We start from the raw sequence: 13135 nt of genomic DNA, 5'->3' as shown, positions 1-13135 counted from the left end.
ATTCAGTATTCAAGGAAAAACATACAATGCAAAGGAGGAAAAAAGACAAAAAAGCTATCTTTGCATGCCTTAGTTAAAAGAAACATCATTCACACTTCCGTCCAACATGCTTTGAATCCACCAGGCATTAACTTCTCATTGTAATTTTACCTCTGGCTAGCACACCCAAAATTGCTTTAGTTACAAGAATAAAACCTTATAAAGACACAGGTTAAAAAATATTCAGTTTAAGATATTTTAGGTATTTTGTGCATTGCTGAAGTATTAACTACTATACAGAAAAATGTGTGGGGCTGTCTGTGATCTCAATTTATATAGTTGGATATTGAAAAAAATTGCCATTTCCAGATTTATACTTTTTGTGTAACTATGTGCAAAATTTGAAAGAGACACTACTACTGATGTATTTGAAAGAATTTTCCAGCTGGTAGTCATACATACCTATATTTTTTTGTGGATGAGATGTGATGTCCTCTTAAAAAGTGTGTATGAGGAACAGAAAAATTGGAATGTCTCCAGCACCCTAATGATTCAGTTGTCTGTGTCCACAGTCTCTCCCACTTTCCATCCTGCCCTCATATTCTCCTCTTCAGCCATACTGGCTGTGCTTTTTGTTCTTACCTGAATATCCTAAAATATTTCTTGAAAAATATTGTCATTTAATTTACATTCCCTTCCAGTCAACTATGAGCTAAACCAAATAAGGCTGCTACAACATACCACTAAATAAAATTAGAACTCCTAATGACATTCTTTCTCATATGTACTGTTTTAGATTAATAAACCATCTTACATGTCTTAAAACAAAAATGCATTTTTGTCTCCATTAGAGGATTGCAATTTGGAAAAAAAAATACAAAGTAGAAAGACAATCGCCACAAGAACTTTTGGACCATGGGAATAAGTAAAATAAATATTTTACTCGTTTGAACAAGCAAAGGTAAAATTCTCTTAAAGCCTGTTTGTGTCAAGTTTAAAGAAAGTTCATAAACTTTAAACTGTTTTTTGCATATAACACTCTAATACATAGAACGTTGTATTAAAAAGCTGATCTTTACTTTGGCTTTATCAGACCATCAGTATTCACTGTACTAGTTCTTAGTTTCCCTTTTCTTCATCTGAGACAGTTTGCTTGCATACATAATATTTACCAGTGGAATTAGGTCTAATCCCAATATCTTAAAAATCTATAGAATGTATACTTACATTCCCACTGGAAAATAGTAAAAAATGTCCACAGCTTTCATTTATTCCACATGAATCCATGACTTCAGAACATCATGTATGTGACTTCACATGAAATTACATTTAGAAATTTTCCATTTATCTCATAGTTGTCATCAACAAGCTTTTGGTAGAGTAGAAAACAGTAATTAAATTATAATTTATAGCCATTAATACTTTAAAACTTAGGAAACAATATTTTTAAAATGAAGAAACATTTTGAAGAAATGGTCTAAGCCTACACCAAAATCTGTACTCCAAACTCTTTAATAATATGTCACTATTATATGACCGGTTTTGTGAAAATCTGATGGTTTTAGAAGAAAAAAAGCTTAAGATTAAAACAATTAATCAAAATTTAAAAGCATTTTCTAAAGAGACTTCTATATGAAATGTTTCAAGTGAAAAAACTCCTCATATTAATAAATTAAGCAGAAAAAAATTTGAAATTTTAGGTACTTTTCAGAAGAAAAATAACTATTCCAAAAGCAAAGTAAATAGCTTTGTAGTCCTTTACATCCCTAAAACACCAAAACTGATACAGTGTACATAACATTTGTTTTTAAAACATTTTCAGGCAGAGGTATTTTGACAATTTGTTGCCAGGTTTTTTAGTAAAATCTAAATGAATGAGAAACTAGAAATTGATCACTAGATCAAGACAGGGACAGGTTCTGAACCTAATTTGGCAGGTATCTGTAAAGAGTTTTATTGTACCTCCTAGTGTGAAAGGAACCATGATTCATTAAGTAGGAACATCCCAGAACAAGATTAATCAGTTGCCAGGGCTGATGGTAGCAACAATATCTATTTACACAACCAAAATTAGTCTACTTAAGATGTAAGTTTTCTTCTTTCTACTGATGTTAGGATCAGTATATTGGTAGCTGAGTAAATGGCCTGTGATTTAGACAACATTCAGAATTTTTTTTAACCCTCTGATCTTAAATATTATGAAATTATTAATCCAGCTGCTGTCTATACTTTTAGACACAGATATATTTTGGTTTTCAAGTTTAAAATATCTCTTTTGGATGTGTAAAAACTGACTTTTGAATGACATTTCAAAATTATCTGTTTTCAGCGGCATAAATCTTTCTTAGGCATTCTGCATTTACATTTTTGTTTACCACTCAAGGCCGTATTTGTTATTTAATCTGCTAATGTCAGAAGGAACCACAGTTCCATAAAGCCATGTGGTGATGAATAACACTCCTAATGGAGTTATAAATTGAGTCTAATTGGTTTACGTGATTGTTATTAGTCCCATTTCAGCTAGTTAATGGAATGCTGTTTGGCAAGGGAACAGAGCTAATGTTATCAGATAATTTTCTTTTGAAAATGGCTTAAATTTCAGTCTTCCAGATCCACAGGTTCTAAATAAGTCAGAGCCATTCCTGCAAAAAAAACCCACTATAATGTGCCAACACAAGTAAATTCCAATGTTATCAATAATGTGACTTCAATATCTCTGGGCATTTTCACACCCCACCACCATATCTCACATTGCCTTCAAAAATGGCCAAAATATTGCAATCAAATATTGAAACATTTCAGCAGAGACGTTAATCCCATCTCACAATTGCTTGAATGGTTTCAAATGTCACATAATGAACAAATAAACTGACTTTCATGAAAACCAGATTTGGCAGGAATGCATGAGTGCCTACTTAAATAAGCAGACTAGGACTCTAGGGGTACTTCTACCCAATTTGTTGTGTTTCAAGTGTAATAGTTCCTAAATTAGTATCAAAACATGGACTAGTTTGAAACTTGAAATCAATACCCACATGTGATTTGAAATTTGGAGGCTTGCCTGACCATATTAAAATTCTGAGGAATTTTTTTTTAATTATCAGTATAATCCATGGATGCAAAAATATATTGCCAAATCTAATACTTATAAAGCATCACTAACTGCTGCTTTCTTACAGTCTTTTTGGTAAGTCTAAGAGCACACTGTTTTAAATAACATAGCAAAACTCATTAAAATTAGCAATACTAACTGGTTTCCCTGTTTATACGCATTAACAAGCTTATACTTTATAACACTTGAGTACAAACACCACTAGGACGTAGTTCAGCAAACACAGGTTCCTTAAAAAAGAAAACCAAAAGCAACAGTGAGTTTAATTTATTCCTATGAGCACCAGCAATAATTAGAATTTACATTAATAAAACTTGGAATTAGCTTTTAGGGAACATATAGGGTCGTACCTGTGTAAAATGAAGTGACCGTGTGGTCACTGATAAAGGAAAGCTACATGAAAGTAAGTCCTGATGGGCAGCTGTCCTCAAGTTCCCAGACAATATATTTATAGACCACAGCAACATCCTGAAAGCAGATCTGGAACCAGTGAAGTTTCACATTCTCTCTATAGCTGTCATCACCAAGCAACCTGGCCTCTGCATGGCACAGCAGCTGTGGCTTCTGAATGGCCTTCAAGTGTAATCCCACATCCAGTGAATTCCAGGGGCAGAATTTGGAGGCTACAGTAGCAAGGGTAACTTTGGAGTGGTGAGCACCACAGAGGTAATTGTTGCTGTCACAACACACGTAAATGTGAGGACTTTACCCATGCATGGCACTGGGGGACACCAGCACTAGGGAGGCATAGAGGAAGGATGACATGAAAGGAATTACTAGAATGGTAACAGGTTCTGGTAAAACATTGTAAAATGCCACTGACCTTTAAAGATGTTACAATTTCTCCCGCATTAATACATTAAGAAAATTTCAGCATCAGCTAAAAACAGCTCAAGGGTTCAGTGTCAACCAAGGTATTACCAGGCCAATCCAACACTTGTTTTATTGTATTTCTGCCTCTTTCTTTTAAACCCTGCTTGTCCTTCAGTGGGCCTTTATACATATCCCAGTACATGTGACTTGAAATACTCTTATCACTCCTGACATTTTTATATCATTAAAAATGACAAAATGTGAACTTAATATCTGAAACAACTTGACTGAGAACAAGCATGCTAAGTATCATTTGACTCTCTCATTGCGCTCTCACACTGTGCTTTTGTATTACGACTTTTCAGATAACAACATGAATTTATACAAATACAGGCACATTAGCAAGAAATGAGCATTAATCTCCTGAGCTATTTTATCCTAAAAACAGCTATCTTTTACAAAATTCTGATTCCAAACAAATTCAAAGGAAAACAGTGCCAAATCTTAACAAAACACCTTGTTCTCAAATCTTAATTTAACACTCTGTTCTGCTCTCTGATTGTCATCTCCACTTCTCCCAGCAATCAACCAGCATGAAGACTGGCATAGATTCTAACAGAAGGAATTGAGGAAATTATAACTAAGACTGGATTTTCTCTCTCTCTCTCTCTCTCTCTCTCTCTCTCTGTTATTGATCTTCACAATTATTTGCAATGAGGAGGGAAGGACAAGAGAGAGAGGTCCACATTGGCTCACCAATGAAACCAAACAGAAAGGTTATAGATTTTGGCAATAAATATTTCTTGCTGTTATTCAAGGCTTATGTTTAACTTGTTTTCCCACGCCCTTTTCTTCTCAGGTCTTCTTTTATTTTAAATAATTTCTGGATTTTATTACCATGTCTGCTCTAGCTCAAATCATCAACATTTTTCTTAACTGCCTTGAAACTGAGTACAACTTCTCAGTCCTCAGGGTAGGATCAAAACTCATACTGGGAAAAACTGCAGAGGATATGGATGAGGAAAAGAGAAAGAGAGATGAGTCATAACAGAAGCATAGCTCACACAGGAGGGGAGATTGTACAAAATGCTGGCAATTGTTTGGAGGAGGGAGGCTAAAACAGAAACAAGTAATTTATACCACCTTTTTGAAGGTCCTTTCTAAATTTTTCCTGGTGTCTAATTTAAAAAAACCCCAAACAAACCACCACCACAACAAAATTAACCTAATCAAAAATACAAACTCAAACCCTGAAGATGGGTTAGAGACAACTCAACAGTTTTAATAGTATATTTTTACTTTCACAGATTTATTTTGTACTAACAACTCCCAGGTAATTTACATGTTCCTAAATTACTAATTCTTCCTGAAAGTTATGATAACTTTTTCATCACAAGTCAATTTATTTGTGTTGGGTGAGATGACTGCACCTCATTCTTTAAGACACATAGTACCAATGTCTTGGTCACTAGATTGTTGTAGTGCACTTTACATGAAATTGCCTCCTGTCATTTAGAAGCAGCAAGACATATTTCCCATCACTTCCATTTAGCAAATTTACCTGCAGTGAATGCCACTAATTTTTCTAGCTGCAGTTTAGAGTCTTGATATCAAATTTCACAGACACAATAATTCTGATATTTTCTTGTGTGGGTGACTGTGATTCTTTTTGCATGATTCTGCACTTCAGTTAGAGGAAGTCAGAAGAGGAAATATTTTCGGTGTCCTCAACTCTGGAACTTCCTTGTGGTCCAAATCTTTTGATTTGCTGAACCTGAGGAACGTGCTGCACAGTTAATCTTTACCTTTTTTATAGAAACTTGTGCAATGGATGAATTTGTAAAAAGCAGGGATTTTAGCGTTGCAGTAATGCCTGTCCTGAGCACAATAAAACTGCTTGCTAAATGAGTCAACTGAAATTTAAATTTGTTTTTATTTTCAATATTTTGTACGTATTTTTAAGCATTTAAATAATTTAAGAAAAATGTTTTCAAAAAGTGAAATTAACAGAATAATATCTTTTCAAATATTATGTTTGCTTCTTCCTCTCATAGCAAACAAAAATTTTTTATTTATTTTTTTCTCCTCCCTTCCTTGACTTCTGTTCTGCAGGATATTTTTCATTTCACTTCTGTGTTTCTGGATTTTTAGTTTCATTCTAGTAAGGATGTCATCGTTAAATGATTTTACATTCATTTACATTAAAACTGTGATACTCAGATATGAAAAAGACAAGTTGCACAACTCCATAAAAATTTATTTATTCTTGAATTCTTTTCTGTTTCTAAGTAGAGAGCAAGACAAAAGCAAAGCATGAATTGGCAAAATGGGGATACAGAGCTCCTGGATTTTCTTTCCGCTTCCATCCATGGTCTGTTATGTTTTGGAAGGAGAATCACATATTGCTAGGAAATCAGGAGTATATCCATTGCTGTTTCCTCCTCCCTTGGTCACCTCTCAGCCAACTCCAATTGCCTCCTGGTCTCCGGTCCTTGGCCCTCCCAGAGATGGGTGCTCACATTCCAGCTGTGATGCCAGGAGGTTGGCAGTGGAAGAACCAGATCTCTCCAAGTGCTGGAAAAACTCCAACCCCATTTGTCCTGCCTCATTCTGTGCCTTGGGGCAATGCTTTAGAAGACATCAGATTTGTGGGTCCTACAAGGGGAAAGCTGAGGTTATTGGATTGTATCACACAACTCGTAAAGATTGGGTTCTAGAGAAGGGAAAACCTGGTTATTCTAAGTCAGCATAAACTCACCCTGATGAACCATCAGCAAAAAACCAATTATGATGGTTCACCCACAGTTGTCAGCTGTGGGGCAAAAACTCTAACAAACACAAACATGGAATTTTGAGGAGAACGAAAGTCAGTTCTACCTGGCAGTGAAAATGTGCTTCACTGAAGCTCTGCTATCCATCTGTTATTTTCAGTAAGTGCACTGCCAGAGGATATAGGGCTAGTCTAAAAAATTCGTAAAAGTCATAAATAAGTCATAAACCTTCCAGCATTGATTGGATCACCCTATTTCATTGGTTCCTACTATTGCTCCTTCAGAGAATTTTTATATTTAAACCAAATCAAGGAAACTGAACGTTTTGCAATACTCATCTCCTCTTCCTCTACATTTTTCTGCCAAATTACTGGGAGTGTCTGAGTTCTGGAAGTTCTAGGAAGAACTAGTGAAATATCTGGTAAGATTTCATACAGCTGGTAAGAAATCATACAAGTACAGAAGATGCATGTAAATTATTTACCTCTTTATTCTGCCTTGTATGGACAGCTTGCTGTTACCAACATTACTATTAGCCATGCTTCCATAAAGTGGAATCACAGAAGGATATGAAGTAGATTGATATTACTGTCACTTGCTAGCAGGCCAGAATGACATTCAGTGTAGCATGGAGTCAGACCAATTAGAACTGCATATTCAGGAAAAACTCTGTCAGTCTGACTCAGTATTGTAAGTTGCAGGATCAGTTTGAGTATTTAAGAATGTGTGGGAAATAGGATGAAATTTGGAACATGGCAGAAAACTTTGTGGGGTGACTGACATGGCTGCAGCAGCAACATTGCCAGTGATCCACACTCATTTCTCTTTTAAGGTATTTGAAGTACACTGAAACTCTCTCTTTAACCTCAACAAGAATAACCAAGTGAGGGTTTCCTGCAGTCTTCATAACCCCGAAGGGCAAGAATGTCCTCTAATAAATTCACCATACTGCAACAATGCCAAGAGTCTCTAGAAAGTGAAAAGCTTGGGGGTAGTTAATGGATCAGACAGTCCATGATCCCAACTGACAAGTGCAACTTAAACTTTAAAATATGATGAACAAACAATCCCAAATTAAGCACAGTAGTGACTTGCCTGTTCCCATATTTCCCTGCTGTTGTGATTTTACATGTTACACCATGGCAGCCATGCAAATCGATTACAACTGGAAATGACAACTCTTCCAGTAATGCATATCCCCATTGTTTAATAGATGCAAAAAGCATTCCACAAGTAATATAAAATCTCTTGCTTCATCTCTTTGGTCTCCACAAAGAAAGTAAAATCTCCCCATGCATACAATTAAGCCCATGAGAACCAAACATAAGTACTAAGATACAGCATTTAAAAATGTTAGCTGTACTGTGTGAGAACTATGGACTTTTATATGGTACATAAGGAAATAACATTGAAGAATAAACCAGTGAGACACAAACCCTTGTACTAACATGAAAGAGAAAAGAGAGAAAGGAAATACTAGTATTAGTGGAATAGAGTAATTTTCAGGTTGCTGAGGTGGGAATAACAGCGGTTGCAAATATAAATCTCATTTTGATCACAGCTATGCACACAATCCTCAGATGCACAGCATTTTGAATGAGGGCTTTTACAAAGAATCGCTGGGTAATCACTGACCTTGTTGGATTTTTGAGTGTATAAAATGAACTACCAGGTATCGCTTACTTCTTGTAGAGTGCACAAGACATAGTCAGCTTCAGGGGTTTTTTTAAGATTTTTTTTTCTAATGTAATGACTAAAACTGTACAGTACTTTTTTATTAAGCTTGTCTTGGCAAGTGTACTATGTCTATGATTTGCAAACTTTCCAAGTTTTATTACAACTTTATTACTATAGAATTAGGCAAATTGAAAATTTTTCATAATTTTGCCCTTCAAGAGGGATATTTTTTTCTCAAAATTAGATGGATTTTTATTAAAATAATTTGTATTCTCAGAAAATTAAGGGTTTGGTTTTGCTTCAAATTGTAAAAACATCTAGGGAAACCATCAACATAAAAAAGTGTGTTCACTTCCAAATCACATAAAAGGATAGAAAATCCTCAGATTAAACAATTTTGTATTTTATTTCTACATTTTGTATATGCCCAATAGTCACAACTTATACAAGTGTGTCTAATAGGCAACCTTACAGTGACATTGCATAATATGACACTCAGTTTTCTTCAAACAAGGCCTTGTCTGCATTGTTTCCCAATTCTTAAGCCAGAGATCTAGTAGGGGGTTACAGTTTTTCAGAGTGACAGGGTTAGAATTCATAATGTACAATTTTTGTTTGCACTCCCACGGAAGAATCTCATGCCTGCAGTGAACCCCTGGCATATATAAATATTTAAAATAAATATGCTTCTCTTCTTTTGGCATTTCTTCAAGCTATGGTTTCCAGCCCTGATATCTAATATGAGCTATGATGATTAAATAAATATATTGTTTCTCACCAGTGCTTTTCACCATGTGCTCTCAGAGGCACCTTCTGCTTATGATGACTGTTTAACACACTCTTAAATTCAGGATCCAAAAGGTCAAGTAGCAAAAAAGTATTCTCCTCCATCTCCACAATAAACAGAAGGATTTAATCTGCTGACACTTCAGGTGCGTCATAGCTCTATTTTTTTTTTACCTATCCCAAAATAACAACTTTTGCTATTTCTTGTGTAAAGTATCTGTGCCTGAGAATAAACAAACAAAAACTTTGCTCTGACTTTTCCTGAAACACTGAGGAAAAGGGTTAAGGGCCAGAAAGATTGCTCCCTATATTTCACAGAGTGTTGCATTTCCTTTACTTACCTATATTCAAAATCAGATTTTGGGCAGACAAAACCTATTTTCAGTCCTTGGAAAACTGGAGAACTGTATTTCTCAGGCAAAACCATGGTTGACCAAGATGCCATTGATTGCCATGTCTGCTCTGGTGCTAGGGAATTGATTAGGTGAGATATGACTTCTAGGATCATCTTGGCAAGCTATTTTAAAGGCTGTAGAGGAAGGTAAAAAATTCCAGCCTTGGAAAAAAAACTTTGTGAAAGTCAACTCCACAAAAAAAAATCTCATAATCCTCCAAAAATGGACAAAAGTGAAATGCTCACTGCTGAGTCTGAGGAGAGATCTGCCTTTAGGGCACTTTCTCATACAGCGTCTTTGGTGTGGTTCCAACTCTTCTTTTTTGTGTTGTCCTACATGTTATTTTGTATTTTGTAGTTTGTTATTTTGTAATAACACATAATTAATGTTTTCTGTAGTTGCTCTGTGATAATAAAAGCTAGATTTGAAAAGTAAATGCTCTAAAAAGTTTTTTCGAAGTAAATACCTGTACAGAAGCTAATTTGAATAACAACTCAATTTTTCTCCTAAACAGAGGATTGAAATTCCCAGTTTCATTTCCAAATACATATGGAGAAAATTCAACCAGGGAAAAAGGAAAAAAAGGCTGCAGCACACAGGAGAGATTATATAATTGTAGAGGAAAGTTTAAATTACAAATTGTCCCAAAGACTGAAACACTGCCCATAATCTTCACCATATTTCATCTTCTGTTGTACTAGCAACATATTGGTTATGCCATCCTTTCCAAGCTGTGCTGTAAAACAGACTGGGATCATGCTTTATTTGGCAAAGAGCTGGGCATATTAATTCATAACCAATGAATCTTATTAGGTCTTACTTGATTGTATCATTTTGATACTTAGAAGTCTTCAGATGCTTTTTTTGTTGTAGGTTATAATCCATAGCTGGGAAAATATAATCCGCAGCTGGGAAAACATATCAAAATAATTTGCAAATCCTCCTTGTACTACTTATTGATCTGTTACTCATTCAGCTATTTGTGGGAAATATGATTGCTCCACCACCTCAAAAGAAGCAGAGTAAATTGCCTTGAATTCATTAATACATTGTGGTACCTGTGATTTGAAAGATATCTACAGACACAGTCACAAACAAACAAGAAATCAAAACTAGGGTAACTAGGAAGCTCCCTGATATGAGGGCAAAAAGCTACAGAAAACATAAGAACTGTCAGGTTAGGTCACATCAAAATTCCATGTAGCCTAGTATCCTTTTCCTTATAGTGGTCAGGAATGAAAGAATAGGAAAAGTTTATATGGAAAGGGAAATAAAAACATTCCCCATGACTGATGCTAGACCTTCAGGTAATCACTCATTAAAGATCTGGAGTTTTATCCAGACCATGGAATTTAAAATTTTACCACTGTTTTCTCTACCACATTTTTGAGTTAATTCATATTTTGCCATTCATAGTGTCTCATACCAACGGATTCCTCAATTTCATGACCATTCCTTCCCAGTTGTTCTCCGTACTCTGTATCAGTTTTGCTCAGGTTAGGTCCTGAAGATTATATTGATTAAGGGAACATGGTAGCTTTAAAAATCTACCTTAGTTTCCAGAAGCAGTCTCTGTAAACAAAAAAGCTATAAGCTACTTTCTAGCTCTGTATTTCATTCCTTCTAAATTTTTCTTTGTATTTATCCTTTAGTAAAATTGTTGAAAAAAGTCCTGATTTTATTATTACATTGTTATATTTTATTATTTAATTATATTTACACACAATATGATTTCAAGATGGAAACGTGTCCCATTCTCCCTGATTTTACAGACAAAACAAAAAGCTCTTGCATTTCTATTCAAAGTCTGTTTCCTGGGTTTAATGAGGGTTTAAAATCCCTTCATTCAACCAGTATTTTACAAACCTAAATCTCAAAGCATGAAATTAGTGAATATTTCTCGTAAATCCGCTAATATCCAGACATCCCTTTTCTTTTCAAAATATTTGTGAGAACTGAGTATTTTCCACAGCAAATTATGCAAATGTGCTGTATAAGCTCTCCAGCACAGCCAGACTGTGCAAATTCTGACCTTCCAACACCCTGGCTGTTCTTGCTCTGGACTTCTCCTCATCAGACTGCCAATCTATCCTACAAAACAAAGTTTTGCAGTGCTGTTAAGTGTCCACTAAGAGACAAGATAATATCAATGAGGGTTTTTTACACAAGAGGAACAAACCCAGAAGCAAAAGCTCATATCAAGAAGAAGCTTCTGAACTGAATTTGTCTAAAAGTGGTAGCTAAGACTGATGTGAGGATAAATAAATAACTCTGCAGCCATGTTATGCAAATGTTATGCAGCCATGTTATGCAAAATGGATAGATTGTTGGGTCAGAGGTCAACAAAATGATGAAATGTCCTAACTTCCGCTCCTTAACACTTTCGATTAAGAATAATCCCCAAATTATTATATCTTAATTTAATCTTTCTTATAAAACATGTCTGGAATCATTGTATCATACTCAGCGTTCATGCTCTAGCACCTGAGATCAAACTGATCATCAGAAGCCAAATATGCATCTTCAGAGTTGTTGTATTTTTTTAAAAATATGTTATTTTTGCATGCATGAATGCATTTGTACTTTCCTAGGTAGATAACTGAGGTATTGTAGCAACAAAGTAAAAACAATAACAGCTGTCCCAAAAATAACTGCTACACTGTGATAGCCAGTATTAAGGTAATTTTCCCTGGAATTCTTAATTAGACTTCCTATTCCAATTGGAAAAAAATTCTCTGTTTGATTTAGATTATTTTCTCAGGATTCTAGGGAAATAATTTTGTTATTTAACCCCATATCTTGGTTCTATCATGCCTGTGTAGTGGAACATTGTCTGTTCCTCTATGCAGGCATGATAGAACCAAGCAAGGTATCTCCCAAAAAGAGCCCAACTTGACTACAAAGGAGCCATGCAGATAGTAAGAGAGGTTTACTGACCCCTAAACTGATCCTGATCTAGCTTTGCTATCTCTACTGGTTCCTTCCAGTTTCAAACAACTTTCATCCCACCACAGCTTAAAAACTATATGTAAATTAATTTGTGTTCTTTTGCTGTACAAACTAGATGCTGCAAAACAAGAAGACTGAAATATATAAGTTACTATCTTTGGGATGGCACAATCATTTTTGTTTACTTTCCAGAGCAGATTGCTCTGACTGAGTCTTGTTGCAATTTATTTCCCTTTCTTCTTGAAGGACTAGGACTAATCTCTGCAACTAATCTCTCCTTGAACCTATTGCCTTACACACATCTATAGATGAATGTCAATGCAAAATACTTTCATGCTGGAGCTCTCACATTGTGATAAAACTAATACAAATTCACTGCAAGAGAAACAACACAAGAAGTAGCGGGAATACTTAGAGGTAACTTATTAGGTGGAGAAAATTCCCCAAACTGAGGGAATTCCAAAATTAGTCCATCAGTACAATTCCTCACTTCCATTCTAGTCACATGCTCAAAAACAAAAGCTATGTAGAAGAGTATTCTCATCCTTTCCTCTCAGCTCACAATCTTTGAATTCCTTTGTAAACTGAACCCAAACTTTAAAGAAATTCACACAAGAGATGCATGTTTAGAATGGATCATTTAATGATGAGTA

This window comes from Onychostruthus taczanowskii, unplaced genomic scaffold (genome assembly GCF_017590055.1).
Source record: "Onychostruthus taczanowskii isolate IOZ18803 unplaced genomic scaffold, ASM1759005v1 scaffold2, whole genome shotgun sequence".
Taxonomy (NCBI): domain Eukaryota; kingdom Metazoa; phylum Chordata; class Aves; order Passeriformes; family Passeridae; genus Onychostruthus; species Onychostruthus taczanowskii.
The sequence above is the reverse complement of the archived record's forward strand: the minus strand, read 5'-3'. Positions refer to the sequence as shown.